Source organism: Mesoplodon bidens (genome assembly GCF_964165515.1).
Source record: "Mesoplodon bidens genome assembly, chromosome: 8".
NCBI lineage: Eukaryota > Metazoa > Chordata > Mammalia > Artiodactyla > Ziphiidae > Mesoplodon > Mesoplodon bidens.
This window is the reverse complement of record NC_138165.1, coordinates 32904714-32925346: the sequence shown is the minus strand read 5'-3', so window position 1 is coordinate 32925346 and position 20633 is coordinate 32904714. Positions and strand designations below refer to the sequence as shown.

Sequence of the window (20633 nt, the reverse complement as noted above, 5' to 3'; positions counted from 1 at the left end):
ATTTAGGTTCAGAAGTTTCAGCATCATTTCTCTCTGAGATAGCAAGAAAGCAAGAGCTCCACCCCTGGACATTTGCTTTGCAGGCACTCTCCAAGCATAAGGAAAATTTAGTATGAATACATCAATATTTTACCAATTAGATGTTTTTACCTCAGGCTTTCCAATTTTTCTGCTGTTAAATTTCAACCAGAACTACATAATGCCCAGCTATAGATTTTTTTTTTAATTCTCAGGGTCTTCTTCCAGTTTAAACATGTATCTCTTACCTCTAGTGCCCTTACCATTTTTTGTGAAAATACAATCTCTCTCCTCCAGGCAAGTAAAATAATTTATCATAATATAGGGCTCAGCAGCTAGGTCAGAAGTAGGGTTACTCTACTCACTGAGACCTTCTTGTGCCACATCCAGTCACCCCTTCTCATCCACTGCCACTGAGAGAAAGCATGGGAGTAGATATGTGATCTCTTTGCAGTGCCTCAAAAGTGAATTTAGAAAAGCAGTGCAGTATGTAGTTGCTTAAAGAAAATGTTGAAAAGGAATCTGTTCATCAATCAAAAGAAATCACATCTTTAACAAAGCTGGTAGACAGGATGGCATCATGTCCAATCCAGCCTAAGGGTGGAGTGTGGAGGCAGAGTTCCATTTCCTTCATATCTAAAGGCTTAAACTTAACAGCAGTTGAAATTGTTTGAACAATACCCTTATTTGAAGAACCTAGGGGCAAGATGGGAATAAAGATGCAGACCTACTAGAGAATGGACTTGAGGATATGGGGAGGGGGAAGGGTAAGTTGGGACAAAATGAGAGAGTGACATGGACATATATACACTACGAAACGTAAGGTAGATAGCTAGTGGGAAGTAGCCGCATAGCACAGGGAGATCATCTCAGTGCTTTGTGACCACCTAGAGGGGTGGAATGGGGAAGGTCGAGGGAGGGAGATGCAAGAGGGAAGAGATATGGGAACATATATATATGTATAACTGATTCACTTTGTTATAAAGCAGAAACTAACACACCATTGTAAAGCTATTATACTCCAATAAAGATGTTAAAAAATATATATATATATCCTTATTTTTAAATGCCTTTCTTACCATTAAATTAAGTTAGCATAATTAATTTTAATATAAAAGTTCTAATGTTATTAATTTTACATTGTATCAGTAACAGGAAACAGAACACTTGTAAAATATAGAAAAAGCCAAAGTCAAAAATCAAAATCACCTATTACCTAACGTCCAAAAGATAACTATTTTTTATGATTTTGATTCTACTTTTCTAATTATTTTATGCTTATATATACTTAAAATATTGAGCCCGTAGTGTGTATATTGCTTTAAACTCACACATAGTCCCTTAATTCCTTTAATTCCTCTCCAGTCTTCTTCTATACATATTAGTTTTAATCATGTTTCTTTATATTTCTGGGAAATTTCTTCACTAATTATTAATTTTTAAACATATGTATTGTTTTTACATAGTCAAAATACTGATTTCAAAGGCTATCTGATATTCTACTACATTGATAAATATATATTAAATATATTTAGGTAATTTAAAGTTTTAATTATTGTGTGATTTCTTGAAATAGCTTTGTATTTAAAAACCTCATTCTTCTTGTCGCCCATTAAACCATAAATTTATTGCTGCCACCTGTTTCCATAGTGGCCATAGAATATAGTAAATTAAAGTAAAGGGAAAATGGAATAATGTAGCCATAGGTGTCCTAGGTCAAAGAAATACTGTATAAATAAAATGTAATAAGCATATGTAGACAACCTTAAAGTCACCTCCCTGTGAATGGCTGGGAAACAGTAGCAATATAATGCCTAATTTTGTCTCAGCCATCATAATTGCATGTTCCATAGATAACTATCAGTAATTAAAGAGGCAAAGATCCAAATCTTGCTTTGGCTTCAAAAGAGTAGCAATAGCTGTGGTATCCCCAGTTGTCAGCTAAAGTTATCAGGAGTTATAGTATTCAGATAAAATGTATTTACCATTCTCTCTATTCTTAATCCCACATAAGAAATTCTTAGAATATCTGGAGTTTAAATGAGACTGTGATCAAAACTTGTTTTTACTGTTTATTTGCAAGGCTAATGGCTTTTCTTCAATGGCATGTTGATGTTCTAAACTAAGACAAGTGTGACTAAGACAAGGTTCTTTAGCCTAACGACTGAATTAAATAACACCACCTTCCAATACGAAGGAACACATATGCACTATGATCATATGCGTACATAACAATCATATACTAGTATAATAAGGGTGTATAATTTCCTTCCCTCCAGAGATAAAAATTAGAGCCAAACATGCTTGGATCATGGTTTCATGTAATAATGCTCTTTGATAAAACAGACATGAATAGTGAATACTAAACAGGAAGCTGACTATATGAACAAGGAAGAAAATGCATGCCTCATTTCAAAGAAGCCAGTCACTAGCATTAATAGCAAGCCATGGGATTAAGCTCATTAAAAAATTTGCCTAAAGGAGAAATCTAATTTGTTTCTTGTATTTCTTCATGTCGTATGTTTAATATAAAGCATAGAGGTGGATTTTGTGATCTGGATCATGATTTTAATCTGCATAGAACACTTTAATATAGTTTCCTTATCTGAGTACCACAATTAAGTTCAATTGATGGTATCCCAGATTTGAAGTTTGATTGTGAAGTTGTTTTTCTTTCCTTAGCTTTAATCAGGCCACTGAGAGAAATTCTTTTCTCTTAAAAGTTAGCTGTGATAGAGGGAATTGTTTATCTAGGTAATCGATTTTGTCTATGAGCTCCTCTGCCAGGCATTGAGCACTCAGAGATCAAGAAGGAATCTTTGTGTCCTTAGAACCATGTACTTTTGCCAGGTGCATGGTAGGCATTCAATATTTACCACTGAGTGGCTCCATATCTGATATTCCTCTTGTATTTCTTTCTTTCTTTTTTAATGTATTATTATCTTTAATTAAGTACAAAGACTTTCCCAATCATGTCACCTAGAGATCATTTTATCCACTGCTCTGTTTGGCCGCCAGTCTCTTGTCTCTCTTCTCAGCAATGGTAAGGCAGATACCCCTTCCCTGGGGAAGAGAGATCCATGGTTTGTTGTTTTTGCCAATAACGAAAATGTTGGAGAGCCAGATGGCAAAGCTGTTGCCATTGGCATCCTTCACATGAACTATATCAAAAGAAACAGAATGTATTTTCTGGTTGGTGGTCACACCAGTTCTTCCCAGGTTAGCATCTCCAGTCACCATGCTCAGGTTACCAGTGTCAAATTTGACAAAATCAGTAAAGTTGCCAGTCTCCAAATCAACTTGAATGGTGTCACTTACCTTGACAAGGGGATCAGGGTAGCTGATGGTGTGAGCACCATGGGTCACCAGATGAGGGATTCCTTTTGTGCCCACAAAGATCTTTCTCACTTGCACAACTTATACTTGGCCTCCTCAGGTGTAATATGATGAATAGCAAAGCGATCCTTGGTGTCATGGATTAGACGAAAATTCTCTCCAGTCTTGTCAATACTGATGACATCCATAAAACCATTAGGGTAGGTTATATCGGTGCGAACCTTGCCATCAATCTTAGTGAAACTCTGCATGCAGATCTTCTTTACTTCATCTTCTGTTAAGGCATACTTATGTCTGTTCCTTAGGAAAATGATTAGGGGGAGACATTCCTTCAGCTTGTGGGGACTTGTAGATGGACAAGGAGAAAACACACTAGTCAGTTTATCCAATGCTTTGGAGTTTCTACACAATTCAGGTGCTTCTTGGGACCACGAGCCATGGCTGCACTAGGCATGAAAAGAGTTCCTCTTATATTTCTATCCTTGGTTACTGGTATCATCATCCATACTGTCTCCTAAATTAAAAATCCTAGATTCAGGGTTCCCCCTCACTCCCACTTAAGTATCTGTTGATTTATTTCCTTAATATCTTTCCTCTCCATCGCCAGGGCTGCCACTGTTTTCATTCAGAGCTTTATAACTTTTTTCTAGGATATTTCAACTGTCTCATTTGGTGTCCTTTCTTCTAGAACCTCTCTCTAATTCATTCTCCTGAGTTACCTAATAAAACACAGTTGTAGTCAAGCCACTTAAACATCCCCTATAAGTACAAATTGATTCTTAGTTGAACTCCAAACAACCCAGCATTACAAACGCACAATCCCATATCAAGATCAAATAACATTACCATTTTCACAGTGAAAGTTTTAGTTTCTTTCACGTATACATTAGTCATGCCTCAGAATCTGTATAAATTATAGCTCTTCTTCCCAGAATACCCTTTTCCTTTTCCACAAAAGAACTCCTACTCATCCTTTAAGATTTATTTTCCATGTCACCTCCTCTATGAAGCCCACTGTGACTACCTTAAGTGATACCAGTAGAGCCACACTGCATTAAAGCCATACTACCTGGATTTGGATACTGACTCTGTCACCTTGGCAAGTCACTTAACCAGTCTATGCCTTAGTTGTCTCATAAATGAAATGGATATGGTAAAAGTAATTACCTCATAGGCTTGTTGCAATGGTTATATGAATCAATTAATACATGTAAAGTAAAACACTTCAGTCTTGGTTAAGTGTTTGATAACTGTTAGCTATTTTTATATAGTTTATTCACTCCTGCCTTTATGTTCTTATATAATGTTCAATTAGAGAATGTATCCCGTTATGCTGTATCTATCTCTTTATATAGGTCCTTACCTCTAGATGGAAAGCCACTTAGCTTGAAGACTGTGACTTATTCATCTCTTTAACCTGTCAGAGCACCAAACCAGATTCTGAGCATATAGTATTCAGTGAATGTAAAATGAATAAATGTGTGAGTGAATGAATGAATATACAAACTCAGGTAAATAATATGCCAAATCTGTTTCTGTATGTGTCTGTTACACAAATCAAAGTAGATTCAATCTATTAGCCAAGCATCTATAGACTTGTATTGGTGAAATAAAATATAGGAAACTCTTTCTTGTGCCTTGAACCCCAAAGCAGTGTCATAGCCCTTTTAGTTATGATGTAACCTTCCCATTGACATGGAAAAGCCACTGGTCCTATTAAATTATTATTTTTTTTTCTTTTTTACCTACTCAGTTCACATTTGCTTTTGCATATGCTGTTTGACTCCCTATTTTTGGTCCCAGGTTAGACATCTACTTCATTAATAAGAAGAAATCATTATAATCAACTCTGATAGTCACTAAGAAATAAATGTATCCTTTGTGTTCTCAGAGAGGAGGTTTGCTTCATTTACTCTTTTCTCTTGATAAATGCTGTTTTCTAATGCCTTTGTGGTGATAAAGAGAATGAAGGGTAAGGGGGAAACCTAGATACTTTCTTCTCTGGGTCACTTTGCATAAAGACTTCTTTACAGCCACGTTCAGATGATTTATGTACATATTGTATATGCAGCAGCAGCAGCAGTTATAGAGCTATTCCTACCATTTAACCTGCATCATTCTGAGTGGCCATTCACTGGCTGCTTAACTTAACATCTGCTACTTTGGGAGTCTAATATCCAGATAGAATGAAGAATCAGAAAAATAAAACTCCAATAGGCTTGTTTACTTCGATAGGTAATGATGTGTGGTTTTGCGGGGTGGGGTGTATTTTGTTTTAGTTTGCATTATCCAAAATTATCTATCTTTTTAATCTTTGCAGAATTAAGACATGTTTGTCTTTTCCCAACTTAGGAATCAGACAGCAGAAAGAAATATAAATGGTCTCCTCTATGTACTCTATTTAAGGAAGGTCTTGTTGTTTTATAGTCTTTTGCAGCTTCCCAAACACAACATTAACAATATTTGATATTAACAAATTTTCACAATATTTGAAAGTAGACAGAGGCCAATACAAATCAAAATACCCATACAATTGCTAAATCTGTCTAAGTAAACTAGTTAAATGCTCTCTAGTTGTCATATATAATTGGTAACTGAATCATAAAACCATTGACTTTTAAGGCTATAAATGAGATCAGAGCTCGGCTTAGCCAACCAATATAAAATTCCTTCTTTCTTTTTGACGAATTCCTTTCTCCTCATTCCTCAATTGTCACCTTTAGTTCAGGCTTTCATCATATCTTCTTAACTCCTCTTCCTCCACCTCTGTGCTGCCTTGTTGCTCTGAGTCTAGACACGCCTCAACTGCCAAAGTTGCTTTCCTTATTCATCACTTTGACTATACCGCTTTTCCTATGCCTTGGTCACTTCCCAACATCTCATAGGTTGCAAAAATCTCCTCACTTCAAGCTTCATTGCATTCCAAGAAGGGGCACCAGACTTCCTTTTCTCCTTCAACCTCCCAACACATGCCTAAATCTCCTGTCACCCAAAAAACTTCCTCAAAGTCCTCTCACTGTAGTTAGTAAAGCTCTTGCCCCTGTTTCTGGACTTTTCCCAAAGTACCATTACTGGGAATTCCCTTTTCTCCTGGCTAGTGAGGCAATCTCTTCCCTATTAGTTCAGAAACTCCGTTCCTGCAATACAATCTTCTTAGATAAATCAGTCCTTATGTGCTTTGGACACACCCTGAATTTTTTTTTTTTTTTTTTTTGCTTCTTTCTCTGCCCACCTAAGTTGTATTTTCTTTTAATGCATCCATTAAATTCATCCATTTCACTGAATATATGTATCAGACAGTCCTTTCATGTACTTTTAGGTTTAGTATGTTGTCTCTGTCATACACATGTAAATAGGTTCCAGTTATCAATTGCTGAGTAACTACCACAACACTTCGTGTCTAAAACAGCAACCATTTAATTACATCTTATGAATTCTGTAGGACAAGAATTTGAGAAAAACTCAGCTCAGCGATTCTCCACATAGTGACAACTAGGATCACTTCATGATATCCATTTGGTGGATGGGTAGGTTTGGAGGGTCCAAGGTGGCTTTACATACATGTTAGGCATCAGGAATGGCCAGAACCCTGGGCTCGGTTTGGACTGTTTGAACAAAGTGCTTATATGTGGCTTCTCCAAGGCAGTCTTAGGGTAATTAATCCTCTTACATGGCAACTCAAGGCTCCTGGAAGACTCAAGAGGCTCCAAGAGGCCCAAGTAAAAGCTTTAAGGTTTCTTAGGGCCTAACCTTGGACTTTCTAAAACATCACCTCTGCAGCCTCTATTGGATTAAGCAAATCATTAAGACTAGCTTAGAGTAAAGGCAAGTGAAATTAGATTCAACCTCTTGATGAGAAGGATAGCATAGGAATATGTAGCTATTATATGTAATATATAGATATAGAGATTAGATATAGATATAGATATATAGGTATGACATTTGATAAATGACTTTAATTACAGTAATGATTTTCTGATTTTAGGAAACAATATTGAAAAGAAATTGTATTGATTGTACCTATAATGCATGTTGTCAACAAAATATTCAAACTTTAGAAAACATTATCCCTACTTTACCACCCTCCCGTAACTTGCTCAGCACTTTTTTTTTTTTTTTTTTTTAACCTAGATAGACTACAATCTTCTTGGGTACAGTGTATATTTCATTTTTATATCCCTAGCAACTGTCTCAGAGCTTGGTACACAGTAAACTCTCAATAAATGTTTGCTGAATTGAATTGAATTAGTCCTGGATTTTGAGGCTGACATGGCCAACTTAATAACTTCTCTGAACATACCATAAAGAAGAATAAAGGTAGCAAGAAAATCCAGCCTTATCAAGGGTAAATCCAACAGGAGGTACTGATATATATATTAATATATATTTTATATATGTTAATATATAAAATATATATTAATATATATGCCAACTAATACAGTTCTAGAAAACACAGGTGATGGTATCAGTTAATCTTTTCCATCTTCCTTCATGCAGTAGAAATTTCGAGACCATCCATTTAGCATGTCTATGCCCAAATTACTGCAAGAGCTGGATAGCAAACATTCTGGATTACTTCTGACAAGCTTTAGTTATTTTGGAGAAAACGGGGGCAAACAAAATGATTCTATTATGCCTCTCTGTCATTAGAGAAAAGCCAAACTACTAAGAGTCAATAATAAGAATTGACATATCTTTTTGAATTCGCAGCTTTTAATATACAAAGTAAATTAAAACGTCCTTTTAATCTTAGATGGAATTTCCTTCTTTAAGCTGTGATCTTGTGTTTCTCTGTTAATTTCAGATTTAAAGAACTCTTGGCTGATGAAACTGTTGTATAAGCAGAGGCACTGTTGTTCATTGTGTAATGTGAGAATCAGAAACTCTGCTGCAATTCTCTTGTCATGTTGCTGACAGAGTTCCAGAATTTTGATTGGAAGGATGGATATATTTTATAATTTGTTTTAATCCTGAGGCAATTTTATGAGATTTGTTTCAAATTACTTACTAAATTCATTTCTATTTTTTTTCTGTATGTATTAGGAAAATACTGCCTCTTGTTTCCAAAAGTCCTATCTACTTATTATATCTGTTTGTCTTGGCTATTAGGATAACGCATTTAAAAATTCTTTTAAATAATCATTAGAAATTTACATCATTTTTTCTCATTTTACTAATATTAGTGGACAATGCTTGAATAAAACCAATTTAGGGAACTGAAGTATAAAAATATTGCTATATATTTCCAAGACATGCTTTCCAAAAATTTTTCTGTTCCTGTTTTGCAGACTTGACAAATAAGGCATAAGATGATAAAACAACTCACCAAGGTCATTTAAGATAATAGTAAACCTGGGAAGCTTATTACTATTTCGTGATCATTTTGTCTCTTTCTAGGTCTTTCCAACTCTGTTGTCCACCTTTAAATACCTTTTTCAACATTAATGAATTTAATAAGCTTTTACATTTAATACATTGTTTACAGACTATAGTCTTTCCATTGGAGACATTATTTTACGAATTTGTTTTAATTGCTAGCTATTTCTATATCCCTTGTATTTATTTATAGTTCTTTCTTACTGTAAATTATTTCTTTACATACATTCATACAAAATTCACATATATGGATTTTTATTTCTAATTTCACACCCATTGCCCCTCCCTATCCCAAGAATTTGGAAGTAACAGTTTTCTACTGAGTCTTTCCTTCCATTTGGCAACCATTTTATTTCACTGTTTTTGAAGTGATGCAGTAAGAGAAAAATGGCTGCCTTTTGTTTATTTCCTTGTACATTAACATGATGACATCATCAAAAAGATATTAGCTAGAATGTACATATCTTTAAGAACCCAGAGGTACACTATAAGCCAGAAACACTCTGTTTTCCTTTTCCTCTTAATGCCCCAAGGTTTTGCAGCTTTAGCGTAGCTCTTGTGTGCAGGGGGAAAAAGGAACTTGAGCGTTTTGGAACAAATGCATTAAAATGGTGGCATTTAAAACATATCTGAATATTTTTTTCAATGTTAAGAAAAATCCATGAAAAGGCATTTATTTGTCATGAAACATTCTAAATTAATGCTACCACTACAAAAAATATTATAAAAAATGATGTTAAATCATTGTATTTAGAGACTGGCTAAAATATTTAGCCACATGTGCCTATTCTGGCTTTGAATTATTTTTAAAAATTTCCATTGACACAAAAAATTTTGTTATAATTATTTCCAAAAAATAACTTCTCATTAATGGAAGGTTTAAGCAGGTATATAGATTTACTATTTTTAAGATTACTGTATTATTTACAAACACTATTAAAATGTACAGAAAATGTATAACTGTACAGAAAATTTATTTTCTGATCTTCATTTATGATACTTCTGACTTTTCTTTCTGTGCTCTTTGTTGCACATTGCATGTACTTGTCATAGGATTTCCATTAACAAGCAACAAGCTTTCAGATACAAATTCAATTTAGATTATTAAAGAGATAAGAAGTTTATTTTTTTCATCAACTTCCAATTATTAAATAGCTTTTTCATTTGGAAATACACAATCCATTTTCAAATTTTGAGAAATAATTTTAGGTAATTATTTTAAAATGTATTTCAGAAAGATAATCTGACTATACCTATGTGTGTGTATGTATATGTATTAATTCAATATTTATATAGCAGAAAATTCCTGTAAATGTTGAGTAGTCAGCTCTGAAACTACTTGTTAACACTGAAATCAGATAAGGTAAACCATATGCTTTATTGAGGTAAGTGGTCTAAAATAAGTTACTGAGATTTTAAGAATTAATACGAACCACATGTCCTTTAGATCTTTAAATTGAAATCTTCATTGTTCTTTTAAGTCAGCTGTTCTAGGGATGTGTCATCTTTTGAGAGACAAATTAATCATCTACCTCACTTATATACATCAATAAAAGAGACACCCTCTCATCTACTTTATCAAAAATAATTAGAACATCTATATTTTTATTCATATATTGTATCTTATTTTTATTCATATATTAGTGATTGAGATTTTCATTGAGGAGATTTTTAGGGAAACAGCCACTTATCCTTTTAGAAAGCAACCTCCTCCAGTAAAAAGAAACGCCAGCAATCTAAAGGTTAAAACATACTGTCAAATCATTCAGTTAAGCAAGCCTCTTTAATAACATTTGTACAACAGTATTTTCAGAAAGCAGAAGGTAGGAAATAGCTCTTTGCTAGTTCCCCTTCCTTAAATTATTATCCAGCCTCTTATTAAAATAAAATCTAGTGAACTTCTTTTGAATGCCTGCTCAAACGTTTTCTATAATAATAAAAAAAAATCTTGTGAAGGGATTTCCATAAGTTGTGCTGCATTAATGACTTAGAGCAGCTTCCTAATCTGTTATTCCTTCCTCCTAGCAGACCTCAGCTGATAAAAATATCCATACACACAGTGAAGTCAGTGGCATGCCTGGCTTTCTCAGACAAAACTCCCATGTGATCACATATAGGCAGCCTCAGTGAGGCTGATGCCGTGCAGCAAGCAGTAGGTAATGAGTCTTTGTGCAGAGTGAAGCTCTTGTCGCTGAACAATAAAGCATACGGTACCAGCAATAAAACACAGGGCTGGCAAATTTCAGAAGATTCCGCTGAACCAGGAAGAACAGTGCCTTCGGTGATGCTGACACACATTATAAAATGATAATCAATTTTTTTTGGATTCTAATGAATAAAGAGTGCAAGGACTAAGACTACAGCTATTTGAACAGGTCAGTGATTTTACAAATTACTCCAACACTTCCTTGTGTTTGATTGGATTTAAATTAGGATGGTCTGATGTGTGTTTTGCCTTAAACAAAAACTTTGCAAGATATTTACAGTGTGTAATATGAAGGATGCACTTGAATTGACCCAATTCATTTAAATGGCTGATGTAGTCAGATGTGATAGAGAAATGTTTATATGATTATAGTAAACTGAAAAGTAATTTATTCTATTTAAAAATTTATGGGTTAAAAATCATTCAACAATTTCTAATCTTCTATGATTCAGAAAGAACATAAAGCAGAATGCTACTAAAAAATAGCTCAAATAAAAAGCTTCACATTAATTTTTCCGGTATTAAAAAATCCTGTATTGCAATAGTTTGTGTCTTGTGATTTGGATGATATATCCTTCAAAATTTATTGATATCTTTCAGTGCACTGCAAGAGGTTTGGTATATTTAATTATTTAAATAAAAAAATTTAAAACCAATAAAATTTTGAAATATTAATAATGCTATCTCCCAGAACAATGCATTTTATATTTAACTATAATATAGTATATATGTATAGTAATCTGTTGTGTGCCTTTTATTTTGCATGTTATATTTCTTTTGATATATGGAAAATATTATTGCATTAAACCTTTTATTTCATAAATATTCACTCATTAGTGGAGAAAACAAATTAGCTTAATTTAAAAAAGAAGAATTGATTAATAATGTGATGATGCATATTTCCATTGACTCACCATTTAGAAAAGAAGAATATGTGCCTTCATGGGTATTTATAAAAATATGTACACACATGACCTTCTGTATCTAGAAAATAACCACTTCTTAGGTTTATGAGCAAGAGAGTTTATGTTTTAAATAGAGAGATTGCTGTGTGTAGGAAGACAAGGAAGAAATAACTAGCAAATAATAGCACAACACTGAACATCTCTGTCAAAGACAGAGAAGCATTACTGCTGCATGAATCTTTACATTAAAACACATAGTTTAACTTTGCTCTGCATTTTTACTGCTGTATTGTTTTAAAGGCATCGTGGGACCTAAATTCTTTACAATTAATTTCTTGGACACCATTTAGGATGATCTTCTCTAAGGCACTAGGGTACATTTAACATTTTATAGAATTACCGGTGACTTCATGTATTTGTATAGTGACTCAAATAACTGTATGGCTGTAAGATGTTGTTTAAACCACAACAAAAAGAAATACCCTATGTCCCTGATTATGCGTGTACTATGTATTCCAAGGGGAAAAAATAGTTATGTTTCAAAAACAAGAGAAGTTAATGAAAATTTTAAATTGGCCTTCCACATGTATTTAAATGAAGTATTTGACTATTTGAGTTTCCTTGGTTACCACTGTCGCTGCTGACAGCTTCTTTTTGGTGGGGAGGGGGGAAAGCAGCACTCCAAAACAAAGAGTTAAAAAACACTTATCCATTAATAGTCGCGGGGCGGGGGGGAGGCGGGAGGGTGTGATGCGGACAGCCCGGCGCAGTTGGTGCCCACTCCCCATCGCGTATTCCAGCTCTCGGGCGATTCAGGTATTCTGGCAGAACCGCAGTTCCACAATTCCTTACCCAGCATTCCGTTTCAGCTGCTGGAGGGCTGCCTGAGCCTTATGCAAATGAGACCAGCTCCGAGGCTTTGACTGCAGAAGCGAGAGGAGGGGGGCAGAAAGGAGTTCAGAGGTCACAGGGCTGGTGGAAAGGCTGGATCAGTTGCCCGAAAAAAAAAAATGCACTGGGCTCCTCTGCAGCAGTGTTTTGCAGCAGTTACATGAAGTGTGCTTTATTTCTCAGAGTGAAGATCTTAACAGCGTGTGTGCGGTAGTCGTTTAAAGTAAACGCAGGTACGATGACAGATTTCATGATGCGCCTGATTTTATTTCTATAAAAGACACTGATGAGGATTGGCTATTGTAACTCATTGTGGAAATTGGCAGGGTGTTCTCGATTTTCAGCTTCCCTGAACTAGTTTATTAAATCATCTTAATGTTGTCTCAATTTGAAACGTAGGTGTTTTGTTCCAATGGAATAATGTCATGAGAGAAAAAATTGGTTTGGGGCTTCTAAATAATTCCATTTTGAGGAAAGTTTTTGATTGCAGAGAGGTGTCTGGGTTGAAACATCTAGCTGAATATCAAGACTTTCAACTTTTAGAGGATTTTCGCATTTTTAAGAAATGTGTTTTAAATAAGGTATCTGGAAGTAAATAATGGAGTTCTTTTGTTCATACCCCACATGATATCATAAGGACAGTTTTAATAAGTTATATTTTCATTTCATTTTAAGAGAGGGTTTCAGTTTCGAGATTCTTCTTTCTATATTTCATTGTTAAACATCTTATCAAAGAAATAATTTATTTGGGGGTCACATCCTTTAAATACTTTAATTTTCATAATTGTTATTAATTTTCTTTGGAACTTTTTAGACAATGCTATTTTGAACTCAACATGTTCAACTTCCTATGACTTTTCCTTTCAGTTAAATCTGGATTGTGAAGTGATCCTCATAAATGTCACAGGCAGGACAAAAGTCTTTTTCCATGCACTAAATTTCCCACTTTTGTAAAATGTGTGATCACATCATAGAAAAGTCTGACCTGAACCAAACAAATGTGTACTCACTTTTATTGTTCATATTGCTTTTTTATTTCCAAATCATATTTTTAAATAAACTTAAAGCATTGTGATCAGACTGTTTATCTATATCATTAAAATTTTAAAATATATCAATTCAGCAGTTACAATGCTGATGGGAAAAAATGTTATTTTAATTTGCATCAAGTGTGCATCTGTCTACATTATAGGTTGTACGTGTATGAAAATAAATTGGAAAGGTGAAGAGGGAAAATAACGTTTAGTCATGAAATAACTGCTTTATGCTTTCATATTTGCATAAGATATTTTGGAGTGAATTTTATGAAGCTTACATACAAAGAGCTAGTACATGTTTAGATAAACTTTCTTTTGCATTGAAAAGGGGGCGTTTATTTTATTATAATGATTAAGGCTTGGCAGTTTGGCAACAATATCTTTTATTTTTAAATGGGAGGTTGGGGGGAGCATGGAAGGCAGACCAAAACAGGAGGATGGCCATTTAAAACAGTGATTTAAAACAGTGAAAGACAATTACTTGAAATATTTATGAAATCACTTCATAGTAGTCATCCAGGGCCAGATTCTCACCCTTTATCACTCTATGGGGACACTGTGACATTTATCCAGGATCCCGAGATTAATTTAGGAAAAGAAATTCATATTTTGGTATGAGTTTTTAAAAAACAAATACTCTGCCATTTTCTTCTAAATTCTCTTTTGAAACTTTCAGTAATGACTGAAGCTTAAGGGGGTATATTTTAAATCAATTATTTCCTTTTTATGTTGAATGGAAAGTGCTGTCCTCTGTCCTCTGGTCCAAACAACGTATTTGTTTACTTTTGTTTTATACATATGTATATAATTTGTTATGAAATACCTATGTTTACATATATTTATATATGTATATATTGTTATGCATACTATAAATTATATATATTTTGTATGTATACATACATATATTTCAAACAGCCAAATAAAATCTTCCTTACGGTCAACTATATTTAATCCAACAATTTTGAAAAGCAAAAACTCTTTATTTCATTTTTAACTCAGGTAGTGCCCATAGTTTATACCTCCCAACCTCTGCATGTGTTCTAGGCAGGGCACAGGGAGGAGGAGAGAACTGGGTTTCAAATTCATTTAGCTTGTCCAATACTATTAACTTTGTAAATGCAGCCGCTACCCGTTAGCACATTCTGAACATAGAAATAAAAACACTGCGGGCAAAGAAGGAGAGCCTGTGAAGATTCTTGTAGAAAACGTGGTAATAGGCAAATGTGAAATAAAGAGAATTGTTATGCTTCCGTGAGCCACGAGAGAGCTATATATGTTCTGCAGCAAATTTATGGCTTTGAATATCCTGGAGAATTTATGTTTCTATGCAAATTCACTCAGAACTTTGAAGTCTTTTTTGCATTTGCTCGAACCATACTGCTTCCATTCAAATCTCAGCAGCGTGTACCTAGTAAGTTCATGGTCTGGATAGTTGGGTGTATATAGAAAAATGCATTTGTGTACATGCAATTCAAATTAAATTTAGAAAGCTAAAGAGTAAATAGAATAACGTAAAAACAAATCATTGAAGGAAGTGCAGTTAGTGTACTTGAAGAGGTGATGTTACATCAGACTTCAAAGAATCTTTAAGGATTTTTCAAAAATTAATTTCCTGCTTTCTGATTACCAGTCTGCCTTTGTCATCACTTGAAACTAGAGACCATATTGTAAGCTTGGAAAAGATGTTAGGGCAAACATGTTGTACTCAGTCTAGCAGTATGGAACATAGTCTAAAATCTACAAATAACTTGTCATCTCAAAATCGCATGTGTAGGTTTTAGGTTGTATTATCACTATATGTGTCCTCCTGAACTTCTGGTGCCTATGAAATAGAAAAAAGAAGAAAATAACTTATAACATATAGCAGGAAAATGTTCAAAATAATTGAGAATTCAAAACAATCACATTTCTTCATTTTAACCTGGCATTTCTTAGGAAACAAAACATGATTGCATTTTTATCGCCTATTCTAAAATTTAAATAGAATTGTATCAGTTTTATTGAAGAGTATAAGAATGATAAATTGCAAAATGATTTTAAAGATCTTATTTTTATTCCATAGTATTTGACACATGGCATAATTATAGTAATACTTTGTCTAGGACAGTTGGAAAATAATCTGTACTAAATTAACCAATTTTCCAAATAGGTAAAGTTTATGACTTAAATGGCCAGTTTTTTTAAAATGTGTTAATTTCTTTCATGAAAGCAAAATACAGTACATGCCATTCTGCCTTATTGAGCAAAGTGGAAATCCATTTAGGCTTTTCTTCATGGCATAAGAATCATTATTTCCATCGTTACACTGACTTATTGCAAATGATAACACTGTTCCCCAACTGTACGCCAACACTAAATGGTGTTGCAATTATATGCTTCTTGCATATAGTTTTATATGCTTTTTATATACTTTATATGCTTCTTATAAATCTACTCTTTCTTTTCTCATGTTAATATTTATTTTAATAATTAACAATTATTCCTTATCTGAGAGTAATTCGAAAATCAAGTTTATGCACTTTATTTTACATTAACTTCTAAATCATTTAGACTTCAGTGCACCAAGAGAGAGAGATAACATCCCTCTATGCTTCTCCTATGTACTGAACTTATGACACGTACATATATGTAGTATACTGAGAATAGAAACATAGAAAATAGAATTTGTTTTCATTTTCTTATGTTCAGGATATTGAAAATCATGTTTGAGCTCTAGATAAATGAGAAATTGGTTCTTGTTGCTACAATGAGAATCTGTCATAGTAAACCACCATCAGAAATTTGAAGTTACTTTGTCTAATAAGGAAATGAGGAATCTCTAACACGTATACCAAAGAAAACACTCAGACCAATTGTTTTGGTGGTGTTTGACTAAACATTGGTGTCATATACCTATCCTTGCCAATTTCAGGACTTGTGTCTATTTCATTCTTAAATCCTGGGGCTTTGTGATACACCATCACCATACTAGTTAGGAAGAGTTGTTACTCAGGCAATCTCTTATCTGCATGCAAGCTTATGAATCCACATATTCATTTAGAAATGCATTTAGTCGTGTGTGTGTGTGCATGTGTGTGCATGCATGCACATACACGTGTGCACACCTAACAGTCTCCCCAATCACATACAAGAAAAGCAAGACAACAGAGCCATCGATCCCCATTTCTTTTAAAATTCACTAGTATAATTCATGTGTAAAGATACACGAGGTGGCTAATACCATACCAGCTAATAGGTGGTCTCTTACACTTTGAAGACCTTTGAAAAGCTGAAGGAATATTGCTTCTCATTCTGTAAGAATTAGAATAGTCCAAACTATTGGGGAAAAGCTCCATAGTCTGGTGTTTTTTTGCCCATTAATATTTAAAAAGGCCTGAGAACTACTTTAACAAACCGGGGTAACTTTGTTTAATACAATAAAACGTTGTAAACTTAGGGCAATTCATGAACAATTGAAAAACCAGGAAAATATTGTATATTGTTTTCTTGATAAGTAAGTGCTTTTATTATGTAGTTTATTGAGTGTATGAGTTCAAGCTATATCACGGAGTGTGAAAAGACTGAATAGAACCGTGGTTTGGAGCTTACCTTCATGTTCCAACCCTGGTGTCACTTCTAAGACATGGTCTGCAATTTACAATCCATGTGGCCTTGGACAGGGTACTTGAAAACTCTAAGCCTCATCTTCATCTGCAAAGTGGGGATAATTGTCTCTAGATCAAAGGGTTTTTATGAAAATGAAATGGCATGATGCATGCCTGGCACAAAATAAGATCATTTTAAGTGATAACTAATATTACTATTTTTCATCCCACAGGAGTTGATTCCCTGGTGCGGATAACACAAGTTCAGCTTAAGCCTATAGTTACAGATAATCCTGATAAAACATCTTAGACTTCAGTGGATGAGGAAAAGACGTGTTTTCCAAAAATAGAAACCCACTAAGAGTTTATTGGAGGTCATACCTAGGAAGTACTAAACAGCTGATATCTTATATTCAGATGGGACAAGTAGGGAAGGCAGTCACCAAATTCAAACTATATGTGGCTTCATAGATAGCTTAAATCTTACCAACCAGAAGCATAATAACCACAAAATCTTCACATAGGCTGTAGTAATATGCGATTTTCTGAGCTCTCTTGTTTTATATCATTTGTTGCTTTAAAATGTTTCATCTTTGGGCCTTTGCCTACTATTTTTTCTTTTCCCTGTTGACTTTGTACAATTAAGGCATTAGTTGTTCATTCTGCTCATCGCAGTTCCTATCTCATCCATAGACTACGGACCTTTCAACTACAGAGGGATCCTGGCTCATGTTAGGTGCCCGAGAAACGTTTGCTGAGCCAATGCTGTTGTGGAGCATGAGTCCAGTTCTACCTCATGACTTAAAAGTGCTAATTTGTTTGAATCATGAAACGATCTCTATTCATGGACTTACTGCTATTTTAAACTTCCTGTGTATCAGAATGATGTCTAGAAATATTGCATCAATTGATTTAGCCACAGGTTTTTCAGAAGAAATTTAGAAAATATATCTACATTTTTTTACTTAAAAATTATTATAATAGTAGCATACCTAGAAGCACTCTGTGATAACTATACATTGGTAACAAGTGTTGGATAAAATGGTTGGGGAGGAATATCATGACTCTGCTTTTGTGAAACTTGTTTGAATGGTGAAACTTTTCTAAATAGTGGGTCTCCAAGTTTTAAAAGATTTCATGAGCTTGATGTGATTTATTTCTATTGTGAACCAGTTTTAATTTATGCCAGTAGAACCTTCACTGAGACTTGAAAATCCAAGTATTTAATCTTAGTCTCTAAATTCTTTTTACTAATTGCTGCTTAATGTGATGTCAGCTGAAGGTTGAATAACTATTGTCCTCTGCCTTAGATAGTAGAAATCTATATCTTGCCTGAGGTAGTAATCATTTGAAAGAACATCCAAAGTACTTTCTTCTACTTACTCTAATTTTTTAAATCTTCTTTATTTTTTTGCACAGTATCTTTGGCAGGATCCCAGTGCTTGGATGGGTATAGTCCTAAAGCTTGACCATATTTTATTCTGATGTCCACTTTAGAGTATTTTATGAGGGAAGTGTTTTTAAATATCCTTTCACTTCAGACTATTCTAATGATTCTTCTGAAGGAAAAGGATGTCATATTTCTTACGTACCTTTTGAGCTACACTGACTACTTTATTATTTAGTCAGAAACTTTCTAAAAGACTGAAGAGAAACTCCTTAAGTGCTAAGGAGAAAAAACTACGTTATCTTCCAGTGCTGCAGTAATAATTCTAAATTATTCCATGTCTGTGTGGTCTTTTTTTCTCCTTAATGTCGTAAGTCTTGCCAATCTTCCAAGAAACTAGGCTAAATACTCCTCTTTAGTCTTAATAGCTAGCACATCAAATAAATTTTTCGTTGGTACTTTTGTCATTGGGGTAGGAAAAATAGGCTGACAACAGACATTTGATCAATTTTCAACAGTTTTAAAAGCCTTATCATGTTCTTGGTTGGGTCTCTGTGCTCTTGCTAACTGAAAACACGTCCTGAAAGTTAACGTTGGGGAAGGACTTTTGGTTTTCAGTTCACATGTATTCTGCTATATCGTGTTGACAAATAACAAGTAATGAACAATGTTTAGGGTTAAGAGGCATTAAAAACCAAGCTCTGGGTATCGTATATGGATACTAATCCCAATGACAGGTAATATGGAAAGCTTCTTGGGGTCTCCCCAGCCAGAAATTCATAAAGAACCCCTTTACCATTAGTAAGGGAAGTAGCCTTCCATCCCTTTATCAGCAGGGCATAAATCAATTTAGCCATTGCAGTTTGCACACAGTGAGAGAAGAGGTATGGACAGTTAGAGGCACCTACCTTTGATGGAGAACCCATGGGTAAATGACATGCATTTATGCACTTTTTTCAGGGGTAAGCACTCATTTCTTTAATCAAATTCTCAAACTGCAAATCATCAAGCTGCAAAACTGTCAAAATCCAAAGCACATAAAGTAACTCAGACCTCTAACTCAAGGTCATGGGCAACTCTGGCACAAGGAATTCATACATAATTGGGGAACCCTACAATCATTTCTCCAACAAAAATATTCATTAGACAAGAGTGCTCCCAGCATTTTTGGCTTAAGCAGACACCTAGACAAGAGAAGTGTATTTGGCTAACTTGTACTTCTTGAATTGGCAAGCCACCAGTAGCATTTTTCACATTGGTGGTGCCCCATGGAAACACCTTGCAGGATTTTATCTTGTGAATTAATTGCCAAACCCCTATCTTCTTGGCGGCAGATAGGTTAATTTCTTGCCAAATGGGTTAAGGCAGAAATAGCCCTAGTATTGTGAAAGAAGTTATCCCTTTTTTTTTTAAAGAGAAATGCATAAGCATTCTGAGACCTGTGGCGTGATAAGGGTTCAAGGCATTGAAATCTGATGCCAACTTCTTAAGATAATGATTATCTTATTTAGCAGAAACTTTAGCCAATAGTCAGTGTTTGATTAACATAACAGTGTAAGGGCAGTAGCAGTGTGAGTGTTAGGGCAGAACAAAGATTACTCAAATTCATGTCGTAAAAAATTTGAGGAGGAAAAGGATTGAATATAAATTAACTTGTTTAAAATTGTATCCTGATAGTTAGGAACACATCTGGATAACTAATGATATCCCACCAGAAAATAAAAATAACACAGTATGATATTTTTTTAGCCAAGCTCCCTTTTGTTGAGTATTGGAATAAAACCTACACACCATCAATTAAGCAACTGTCCTCTTCATCCTCTCTCTGGCCCTGTAGACAATCTGGTTGATGAAGTGTGACATTGTGAATAATCTTGCTTTTGCCAACTCAAC

General features: G+C 34.4%; 1 protein-coding gene and 1 pseudogene across 2 annotated transcripts in view; one reads left to right on the top strand and one right to left on the bottom strand.

Moving 5' to 3' along the window:
• The window catches only part of CSRNP3 (cysteine and serine rich nuclear protein 3), a gene marked incomplete at both ends in the record, with an annotated part of 183271 nt that overhangs the window by 85712 nt on the left and 76926 nt on the right, over positions 1-20633 (top strand). The window lies entirely within an intron of this gene.
• LOC308621384 (small ribosomal subunit protein eS4-like) lies at positions 2974-3793 on the bottom strand (annotated as a pseudogene). The gene has a single exon. The product of its transcript is annotated as a small ribosomal subunit protein eS4-like (transcript).